General features: G+C 44.5%; 1 protein-coding gene across 2 annotated transcripts in view; it reads right to left on the reverse strand.

Annotated features, from left to right (window-relative positions):
- The window catches only part of ASAP1 (ArfGAP with SH3 domain, ankyrin repeat and PH domain 1), a 176,523-nt gene extending 173,855 nt beyond the window's left edge, over positions 1 to 2,668 (reverse strand). For both annotated transcript variants that reach the window (XM_072925006.1, XM_072925005.1), the window contains exon 1: positions 2,258 to 2,668. The gene's annotated coding sequence lies outside the window, so the exon portion shown is untranslated. The remainder of the gene's footprint in view (positions 1 to 2,257) is intronic.
- Positions 2,669 to 10,890: the final 8,222 nt, after the last annotated feature.

Genomic DNA, 10,890 nt, shown 5'->3' on the forward strand with positions numbered 1-10,890 from the left:
GCACCTACCCCTCTTAAATACCTTAAATTTACCTTTGAAAATCCCAGCCATGGTACTCAGAAGCCCCACTTTGAGCACCACTTGTAGCAGCCTGAATGGTGGTGAAAGGTCAGATCTCTCAGGACTGGAGATGTCATCAAAAGCAAAATAATAGCAGTAGCTGTGCTAAAATGCATATGGACATGTGGTGCAGAGACACACTGGGTGCTCTGCATGAAGGGCAGCTTTGCCTTGGAATCTCTGAAATGCTGCAGAAAGTAATGGGGGAGTGAAGCAGGAAACCACCTTGGAAACCAAGACTTTTGTGGCCAAGAATGGAAGAAGAAGTGCTTTGGGTCCTGTGCAGGCGAGGATTTGCTGTGACAGGCTTGTGAAGTCAAAGTTTGTGCTCAGGGCTGTGAGCTGAGCAAAGGAAGGGAGGCTGTCTGCATATTCAGCAGTTCTGTGGGATGCTAACCCCAATTTTTAACAGCAGCAGAGCCCCAGTCATCTTTCTCTGGATGGATGTGGTCTTGTGACTTGGTATTTCTGAGCACTGAGAGCTCAGGAAGTGCCTCATCCCCTTTTTCCTTGTCCTCTGCCCTGCCCTGGTAGAGACCTCTCTATAAGCCAAGGTCTGCTCGTGTCAGTGCAGAGAAATAAACATAGCCTGAGCAGGCTGTTGTGGTTTCTTATTTGCTTGTCTATATATTCAGAAACTATCAATATGTTCTGAGCAAATCAACAAGGCTTTAATGATTGGGAAGGAAAAGAAACAAACTCCGGTCATTAAGTGCTAATCACACAGTACATAGTCAGACCTGGCAATGAAATACCCATCTCACTGCCTGCAAAGAGATCACTGAATCAATTTTTTGCATTAACATTTCATTCCTTCCCATACTAGACATTTGTTCGGTTTGTTTATACTCACGCCACATGGCCACAAGCTGTGTAGTTAGTAATGAATGAGGGGAGACATTTATCTTTGGAAACTTAGGCCAAGCCAAAAAGTTGATGGCTTGTTTTTGTAGAAGAATAACACATGTGAGATCTACTCAGATAAATCCCAGCAGTGGTAATGGGATTGCCTATGTTAATTGCCCACATAATAAATTCCGGTAACAGCAGTGAGGGATTTACAGTCTGCAGCGGGTTTTTAGCATTCCATTACTGATGATGCCAGCAATGCAGGGAAGTAAAGTGTCACAGTGCCCTAATCACAGGCAGGTCTGAGAGCTGGGTTCAGCCTCTTGGACACCAGGTCCTAAGTGCATCTTCTGCCAGTCTCTAAGCTCGGGTGGTGGGGTTGTAGCTGGACCGCCACATCCCTGCCCCAGCACCTCAGTCCCTCCTGGTGTTACAGTCCCTTCACAAACATATCAAAATGACAAGTTTTTTAGCAGTTCCCTCCTCCTTTTCCTCCTCCTCCCAAACCACAGCCATGCTAAAACCCACCACTGAGGCAGCCAAGAGAGGCTGCTTCCAGGGGTGGCAAAGAGCATTCTGCTGTGGTTGCTGATGCATGTTAGCCTTCACCACTTTTTCCCCCCTTGTTTTGCTGTATTTGCTCAGTCCAGAGCAACCAGTGCCCTTGGAAGGTGATGGCATACACAAGCAGATGTGTGGCATGTGTGTGCCCTGCCCCATTGCAGCCTTCTTGCCTAGGAGAATAGAAAGATTTTGGCAATTTTATGTGTACACAGGCTGTACTTCTGCTACCTCCCACTTCCCTTTCTCCTACATTTGCAGCAGCAACTCCCAGAACTCTTTTTCCCTTCTTATCCAGTTCAGTTTCCTTGTTTACTTCTCTAGTCCCATTCCATGCAAAAGGCAACCACACATGAGCTAAGGAAAAGGAGCTCAGTACATGTCAAAGTCTGAAACTTAGAGAACGGGTTATGCAATTTTCCCTGCCTAAGCTGCTTAAACCTTATGAGAACAAAACATTCCAGTAACTTTTTTGGAATAAAACCCTGTGATTGAGAGAGAGCAGAACAAGCCATTTGCATGCACAGCCCCAGTGCTATCTCCAGGCTGGGTATTTTGCTGGAGTATGGAGGAACTGAGCTCACCTGAGCCCGTGTGTGTAGAGGCACACATCTCTCCTCTTCTTACAGCTTAGAGCAGCTAATTTAAAATTTAATTTCCTGAAAGTCGCCATTCTCACAAACACAACCAGGTGCCCATTCTATGATAAATCTATTTATATCTCCAGCCTGAGTAAAATGAATCTGCCATGCTAAAATTTATAAGGGTAAGTGGATCTGATACTCACGTGGACATGATCCTTTTCTGCTGGGAAGCTCTTACACATAGAAACATTAACAGGATTTACAAAATCCATCTGTTTGCAACACCAGCATCTCGGAGTGCAGTCCATGCATTCAGACTGTAAGTCACAGCAGGTGCACAAACTGTGGCTGACTCACCCAGCAGACAGAGAGCCTAGTGCTGCTCCCCATTTCCTCTCTCTGACAAAGAGCACATTTTTACTCACAGAATCATTGAGAAAAGCTGATTCGAATTTGCCAAGTCAGAAAATTCAGAGTTCAAATTATTAGAATCAGTGGATGCAATAGGGAAATTTGGAAAGTTGAAGTACAGCAACAAGATGCAAAGCATTTCCACTGGCATTCCCAGAGCTCCCTACGGCTGAGGAGCTCTAAGCTACTTAAAGATATTAATGAATTAAAGCTACATTCTTGAGTGCTGGGTAATTTTATTATCCCTTCTGCTAAGAGGAAAACTGAAGCACAGAGAGAGAAAGTGGCTGTGCTGTGGTTTGTCTGCTCAGCTGCTGGAGGAGGATGCTTTGGGATTTCAGTGCAAACCACATGGGGGTGGCATTAGAAGAAAAGAAGCTGTCGCCTCTTCCGGCAAGCAGGACTGGTGTCTAGTGAGCAGCTCTTCTCATGGACATAAATGCAACATATTCTGTTTTGCAAATCTACCAGAAGTCTTCTCTCTCCCCTCTTGCTGGGGTGCCCAAAAGATCACAGTGGGACAGCAGGCAGGGCAAGTTCATTCAGTATGGGCTCCTCAGAGAGGGGGTAAGGAGGGAGGACCTGATAAGTTGGTGTTTACTTGGGCTCAGTTCTGGTATGGGATAAAAAGACCCTTTCCACATATTGAGTATTCTGAAACTGACCAGGGAATTGATCTTTGCAAATACAAGTGTGAAAAGCTTGGGGCTGCCAAGGCAGTTTTGTTTGGATGGTCTTTCTGGGCAGTCTGTCCTTTCTACTGTTGTTTCTGTCATCCAGGTGGTTTTCATGTCAGATTTTGAACAGGTGGCCCACCTATGCCAGCCTCCATAAAGGGGAGAAAACCCCATTAATTCATGAAATTAAATAATGGAAAAGCTAATTCCAAAGAATTAGGAAAGTATGAAAACAGACCAAATCTGTTCAGCTGGGAAGCATGTTACAATTTCCCCAATTCTTTGGTGTCTTTGATTTAAATGGAAATCTGGTGATTGGCTTCATTCAGGGAAACTCCAAACCCTGGGGTGGGTGTCAGTGGTCTCATGGACCAGCTATATTGCAGCATGTACCAGCATGTGGGAATGGAAACAGTCCCCTCCTTTTTGACATCTGCACCTGGGCTTATCCGTTGGCCTCCCTGCATTGCCTCTGGGGAGGTATCAGCCCTCCAAGTTCCCCTAGATCTGCTGCCTGCTTCAAGGTGGGCAGATTATTGCCCCCAGGTGCTGGTTCCTCTCATTTCATTGCTAGAGGAGACTCAGTGATGGTCTGGGATGCATTTCTCTGTATTTTATTTACCTTCATGCATTCAGATGACTCCCACCCTTCCTTTCCAAATAAGTGCCTGGCTAAACCAAGGGCAAAGTTTTAATGTGCTGCTGGCAGTGGTACTGGGGAGATGTGACTGCTGTGACTGCTGCTCATGTGAGGCTGCAGGGAGGCAGCTGGGGCTTGGCAGAGCTGTTCAGCTGAGTTTGACTTAGCGACTAGCAGGATATAAACAGCAAGGACACAAAGCTCGGAAATTCATTTACCTTCTCTCAAATGCTTTTTGCAGGTCACTAAGATGTTTGTAGTGTTAATGTAGCCTGACAGATCCCACACTAATAGCAGTTTCCTGGATGCTGTCCTGGATTTGCTGTCCTCTTGCAAGCACTAACTCACACCACATTGTGCTGTCTGTATTTCCAAGGCTTCTTCATGATAATCTCAGTGATGATATTGTAGATTTGTAGAAGCTCTCTGTAGCAGGTTTTTTTATGACTTCATTGCTTGCTTGTTTTTCTGATATGTTTCTGCTGTTTTCTTCTGGCTGTACTTCCTATTTTTTTTTTTTTCTCTTTATTCTGGGAAAGAAATCTGTGAAGGTGAGTCATGTGTCACACACATGGGGAAGGATCTTACTTCTGTTTTCCTGTCAGGAGGGTTTAGTCAAGAAGGACTTTTTGTCTGGAAATGTTTCATCACAAGCAGAGCTGTGTCAGTGAGTTGTCAATGGATAAGCTGCTGAAGCAAGAGTAGATCCTTCAATTGCCAGCTGAAATGGGCTGGAAAAGGCAGACTGCATGGGTACTAGCAGGGGCAAAATATGAGGAGTCTTTGGCACAGCTGGCAGCCAGTCTGCTTCTCCACCTTTTGGAGTCACAGTACAGTGGTTGGGGTCCTCTAGCTCACATTGTTTTAAGAACTGGTGTTCTGGACCTGTTTAACATGCATGCCATGACAAGACATGCTGCTCGAGCGTGGTCTGGTCCAGTGGGTGGGATGCTGCAGTCTGATGCCACAGTGGAGAAAAGCAGAAGAGGGCGTTTGTGTGAAACTAATGTGTTTTTTTCTGGCCATGCCATGGTGTGCAGCCTAATGGAAACACCACTGGCAGCTTTCCTGCTCTCAGCGTGACCCAGCTTCTCCTTCAAGGTGGCAGGGGGTGGTTTCTGGGTGGGCTGAAGATGACAGTGCTGCCCTGTGACTGTGCAGGATGGGCCCAGTTCCCAAATGGTGTCAGGATGGTTTCTCATCGGGGAGAGGCAGGTGCCCTTGGTAGGGGAAACAGCCCTGCCTGGTCTGTGCCCTGTGGGACATATCTGGGGGTTCACTTGAAGAAGTTGAGTTTCATCTCACTGTAGGTCCTGTGGTGCTTTACATGCTGAATGTACTTTTTGGATTAAACGGTGAAACATGAGACCCAAACAGAGAATTTGTGAAAGCCTCTTTCATTTTCTATTGCTCTTTAGTGGATGCAAATTAGTTCTTTTGGGAGGGCACCTCACCTCAGTTCTCAGCAGCTGATTTCCCAGGGACAGGGAGGGGAGAGATGCAAATTAAAGGTCTGTTGACCTTTTTCCCAGCTGATAGCACTGTGTGCCATAGCACCCACATGAAAACAGCTCTGCCTCAGTGTCCTCTCCTCACCAGAGTGCCTGGAAGTACCACAGGCTCCTACGATGCTAAACAAGCTCTGAGGCCTTGCCCACGTCTCAGAGAAACTTGACCTAGTTTCTCCATCAAAACACCTGCATTACCAACTTACCTAAGCCGCACATCACAGTAAGCGTTTTGCTTTTTTTCCTCCACTGAATTATTATTATTTTTTTTTAACGTGTCTGCAAAACAGATTCTTATTTGAATTTGATTTATTCTGAGCTGACCTAAATAGTTTGCTTTTCTCTTCACTTGGGCACAGTATTTTTTACTGCAGGCTCATGGCAACGTTGCAGAGATCTGGGGGAGACAGGTTTCTGGATGTGTGAATGCAATGAGAAGTGATTGGATGCTGTGGAATATGATAATAATAGCTGCTGTGAGGTTTCTGTGAAGTTGGACCATGCAGAAAGATTTAACAGAATTGATATTTATGATACATGTTGTGATTAAGGTGTCCAGTATAATTTAAGGATTGATTGCAGTGAGATTAGAGAAGAAAATATGCTTTGTGAATACAGGGCACAGTCCAGTGGAAAAGTTTCATATATGTAACGTGATTTTTAAAAAAATGCTTGGTTTAGGAATTTGGTTTCTTTAAATATGTCATGCTTTGATACTGAAGTCCGGCTCCACAATTTGGTATTTTCTGATGATATTCCAGGCATGGAAAGTGCAGAAAAATGAAGACAGCAAGGTCTATCTTTATAGAGTACTTTACCCCCCTATTGTCCTGGACTTTATTTCAAGCAAAGAAATTTAGTAGTGGCCTGCAAAGGGAGGGGCAAAAGAGGCAACCTGGACCTTTGCTTACTGAGAGGACAGGGACTCATATTTGTATTTCAGTGGGACTTCAGAAAGCCCAGCACTGATATGGTTATCCCCAGTGGTGTTGGCCTGAGGGTGATGTGATACAGCCCCAACATTTTCTCTGTGGCTTTGCCCAGCTGGAGCTCACCCACGATGCTGCCCAGTCACCCTGGGGCTGGGAGCAGAGGTTTGGCTCTCTCAGTGTTGCTCTCCTCATCCCTGATATATATATATATCCCTCCTCATCCTCATCCTGCTCCTGCTGGGAAAATCTTGTCTTTTGAGGGTAAAGTAGAAGTGTTTTTATTATACCAAGGTAATTTCACTTTGCCAATAGAGATGCTAGTCCAAGAGGACCTGAGCAGCAAAGCAGCCCTGGGGCAGAGGTAGCCCAAGCCCTGCTTCTCTTACAGCAAGATGCACTGCAGAAGCCTGCTGAGGACGATGACAGATGTTGAATGTGATTGCAATGAACACAGAGTATTGCTCAACCTTGGTGAGTTTTCCCTCATGTTCAGCATGGTTTATTTTGGACATTACTGCAGCCAGGAAGAGCTGCAGTGGGGCTGGAAGGTTTCTAGGCAGATGTAGGGCATCTTCCACCAGCATTTTGCTTATCTGCTGCAGCACCTGGTGTCAGATATGGCTTCTGAGGGCTATATTTCTGCAGTTTGGTTATACAGAACAACATCAGCAGTTATTTGGTGAAATATTTGATTTTCAGATGAAAGTTATGGCTGAGGCAATGAGTGATGAATTGTTTTCCCTTCTGTGTGTGTGATAAGTCTCCCCAAGGCTGGCTGGCCACACTTCACAGCACAGCAGAGAGAATTTCCCTGTCATTCACAAGGTCATCCAGTTTTCCAAGTTCTTCTTGTGCTGTCCCAAGCTCAAGTGCTTTCCATTCGTCTTTTAAAGCAGGAAGACTTGCCAGTTCCCCACATGCATGTCCTCACATGAACACAGAGGAAACACTATTTAATAGTCACATGCATTATATTTAACATCTGCCCAACTTCAGCAAAACAGGAGTCAGACCAAAATGTAGATCATTGTTTTTAATCAAAGGAATACCAGTCTTGCCAATTGTGGTGTATGTTTTTCCAAATTAATTAAAACAGTGTCCACAGCTGAATAAGTTATGGTCTTGTGCAATACCATCACTTGTTTTTGCATGCCCATGAATGGCAAGGTGCAGACTGGTGTAAAACAGAAGAAATGAAGAGTTTTCATCATGAGAACAGAATGAACTGGAAAGAAATTGAGCCCAAGCTGTTTTCTGTACTGTTTACTACAGGAGTAGCCAGCCCATGGATCAAGAGATGTTTTTCCCAGCAAAGACAAACAAAACTTTCGGTCTGTCTCCCTTATGATCACTGTGGTCATATCATACTGACAGAGAATGGGACGAAATATAGAGACAAGCTGAAGGTGGAAGGTGCAGTTGTGGTTCTGGAGAGGATTGCTATTCTCTTCTTGCACAATAAGAACACCACAAAGTAAGAAATGTACAGAGTGTAGTGCAAACAAGGGAGGCACAGACTCTCAGAAAAGTGTGTGAAGCTGAGCTGATGAGAGCTTTTCCTCAAACCAAGAGCCAGGAAACACCACTGAGGTAAGACCAAGTCTCCACCATGAAGTGTCATATTCTAGTGGTGTCACTGTCCCTTGACCTTTAAGTACCACGGCATTTCTAAAAGTTTTCTGCTTGAGTGGTAGGAGACTCCAAAGGTTGTCCTGACTCTGAGTATGATATCTATAAATCATTCTGGACCACAGATTGCATCTCCACATGTAATTTCTCTCCCAGCACCAAGGGTGGATGTGCAACTCCTTCCACGTGACTGTCCCTGCTCCTGTTTGACATCTCCATCCACTGGCAACATCTGACATCTGGAATTTACTGTGAGAGTAAAAAAGAAAATTCTCACAGCACATCACCTCTGAGAAGGTAGCTGCATTGTTCTCTTTGCTGTCTGATGTTAGGATTTTGCTAAATGAAGAGGAAAGGAAGGTCAGTAGGGTCAAGGAGGCTGCTCCTTCTCCCCAAGCACTGTGACCCACACGTTTAGCTGCTTTAAAGCAGTTCTGCTCACCACAGAGCAGATGGCTGCTGGAAGAAGGAGTATATTTAGAAGAACTGTAGATACTACTGTGCTATAAACAAACTTCCCTTTTAAATGACTTATTTTAGTGCTGGCTGTGGACAAACATCATATTATTTTAGTCATCTACTGCTTTGGCAGCAGCAGCACCCACCACTGCCACTCCAGGTCTTGATCTGACATCATAAACCCCCTAAATATTTCCTCTCCTGGGTGGTTTTGATTAAATAACCTCACAGTTTGAGAATGGATGCACTTAATTCACATGTAGCAGGACTTATGATGTCAATATGATAATCTGGTTATTATAATCTTTTCTTTCAAAGCTAGAAACCATGAAGACAGCACAGGCAGGTCTGCCACAGCAATTTCAAAAGCAGAGGAGAGAACATCCTAGTTCAGGCAGGAGCTGAGTACTTACAGGTGGCCTCTCTCAACCAGCAGGGTCATAACTCCTCTGGTTCTCCACCCCTTCTCCACGGATCTATTTCAATGGTCATCCTTTGAATTTTGCATACATCTGTGAAAGCCACTCAGTGGATGAAAAAGAGAACTGTCTCATTTAGTGAGGAGAATGAATGGAATTTTGGAGGGATTTGTTCAATGTTTGGCTCAGATGATGGACAGGGGGATCCCCAGACTGGAAGTTTAGACTCTCCTAGGACCAAGTGATTCTTCACCCAGGGTTTAAATGCTGCTGTGTTCCCTGAGATAATGCCACCAGGGAAGTGCTGTTGCTACACCAGCACCCTGTCAGTGAAGGAGTGACCTGGACGTGCTCAAAGGCAGAACAAAATTGGTTTGATTGGTTTATAAAAGACCTGTCTGTTGTCATTGATGCTGAAGTTCATGGAGTTTTCTATTTTCATATTGTTTCCTGTATCTTCATCATGCTGTGGCAGCCCAAACATCAGGTTTGCTGCACCAGTACTCCTTTGAGATATGCTTGAATTCCAGGATGGATGACCCTCCTCTTCACCTACCTTCAGTTTTATTTACAAGCTAAGTCAGTATAAAAAGATTTTAATTTGTATTCAGAGCCTGGAGGAAGATTTTGAAATGAGTTGCATACATGGCTCTCTCCGTAGTAACTTATTCATTGTCCAGTACAGAGCAGCATTTAGCCTTAGGTTGTGTATGTTCCCATTTTATGGCAATAAAAGAGGCAGCAGTGTGAAAAGCTCTTAAGAGCTCTTCAGAGCAAATGCTTCATAATTTTAGGCCATGACAAAATAAAAGTCACTAAAAAAATCAGAATGCACAATCCACAGCCCAGAACTCAGCAGCTGCCAAACACTAAGAATAAACATCTCCTGAAGTGGCAGCAGGCTGCTGGATCTGAATGATGACATAAACCTATTTAGTTTAACTGCAAATACTGCTCAATATTGTTGTTCCTACTGTTTTTTTTTTTTCTCTTCACTATATTAATTGTCATATTAGCTAATCATCTTGTTGTTTGCCTACATTTTTTTTTACAAATGTACTACTCTTAAAATCACAGTACACTTCTGATACTGGTTTTGGAGGCTGTGATTATTGTTCATCAGTTGGTGGGCCCATGGGAATCTCAGGAGACTTAACAGGACCAAGTGCAAGGTGCTGTATCCCCTGTATCAACACGGTCTGGGAGAAGAACATATCAAGAGCAGCCCTCTCAAAATGGACTTAAGTGTGCTGGTGGAAGAAATGCTGGACATGACTTGGCAAAGTGCACTCACAGCCTAAGAAAGCCAAACACGTCCTGGGCTGCATCCAAAGCCCTGTGGGCAGCAGGGGAGGGAGGGGATTCAGCTCCTCTGCTCTGACAGGACCCCACCTAAGTCCTGCACCCAGTTCTGAGGTTCTCTGCGCAGGAAGGACTTTGGTCTCTTGGAGAGAGACCAGAGGAGGCCACCAAGGTGATTAGAGGGATAGAGCACCTCCCCTGTGAGGAGAGGCTGGGAGAATTTGGATTCTTTGGGTTTGAAAAGAGAAGGTTTCAGAGTGGCATAATTGTGACATGCCAAGGGAAGGGAATGGAAGGGGAGACAGGCTACAAGAAAGATGAGAAGAAACTTTTTATAAGGGCATGTAGTGATAGGATAACTGGTAATGGCTTCAAACCAAAGGAGAGTAGCTTTAGATCAGATGTTAGGAAGAAATTCATTAAAATTAGGATGTTGAGGCACTGGAACAGGTTGCCCAGAGAAGTTGAGGATGCTCCATCCCTGGAAGTGTTCAAGGCCAGGTTGAACAGATCTCTGAGTACTTGGCTGAGTGGGCTGTGGCAGGGGTTTGGAGCTAAGTGATCTCTAAGATCCCTTCTAACACAAACTGTTCTATGATTCTCTGAATTTTATTAATTTTTCAGAAAGTATAATTACGAATCCAGAAGGACATCCTTCTTTGTTTTCAGCCCTGGGGTAGATCTGTGCATCTCAGGAGTATGTTATATCTTCTTCACGTTTAATTCTTGACAAACACTTAATCTATAGAAACTGTGTAGGAGAAATGCATCCATCATGCTTATGTGCTGAACATACAAGGGGGAAAAGTATGGCAGGAGTATCTCTCTTGTCCAGATAAGCATTTACATGTTGCTGCAA

The sequence above is a fragment of the Taeniopygia guttata genome, chromosome 2 (genome assembly GCF_048771995.1).
Source record: "Taeniopygia guttata chromosome 2, bTaeGut7.mat, whole genome shotgun sequence".
NCBI lineage: Eukaryota > Metazoa > Chordata > Aves > Passeriformes > Estrildidae > Taeniopygia > Taeniopygia guttata.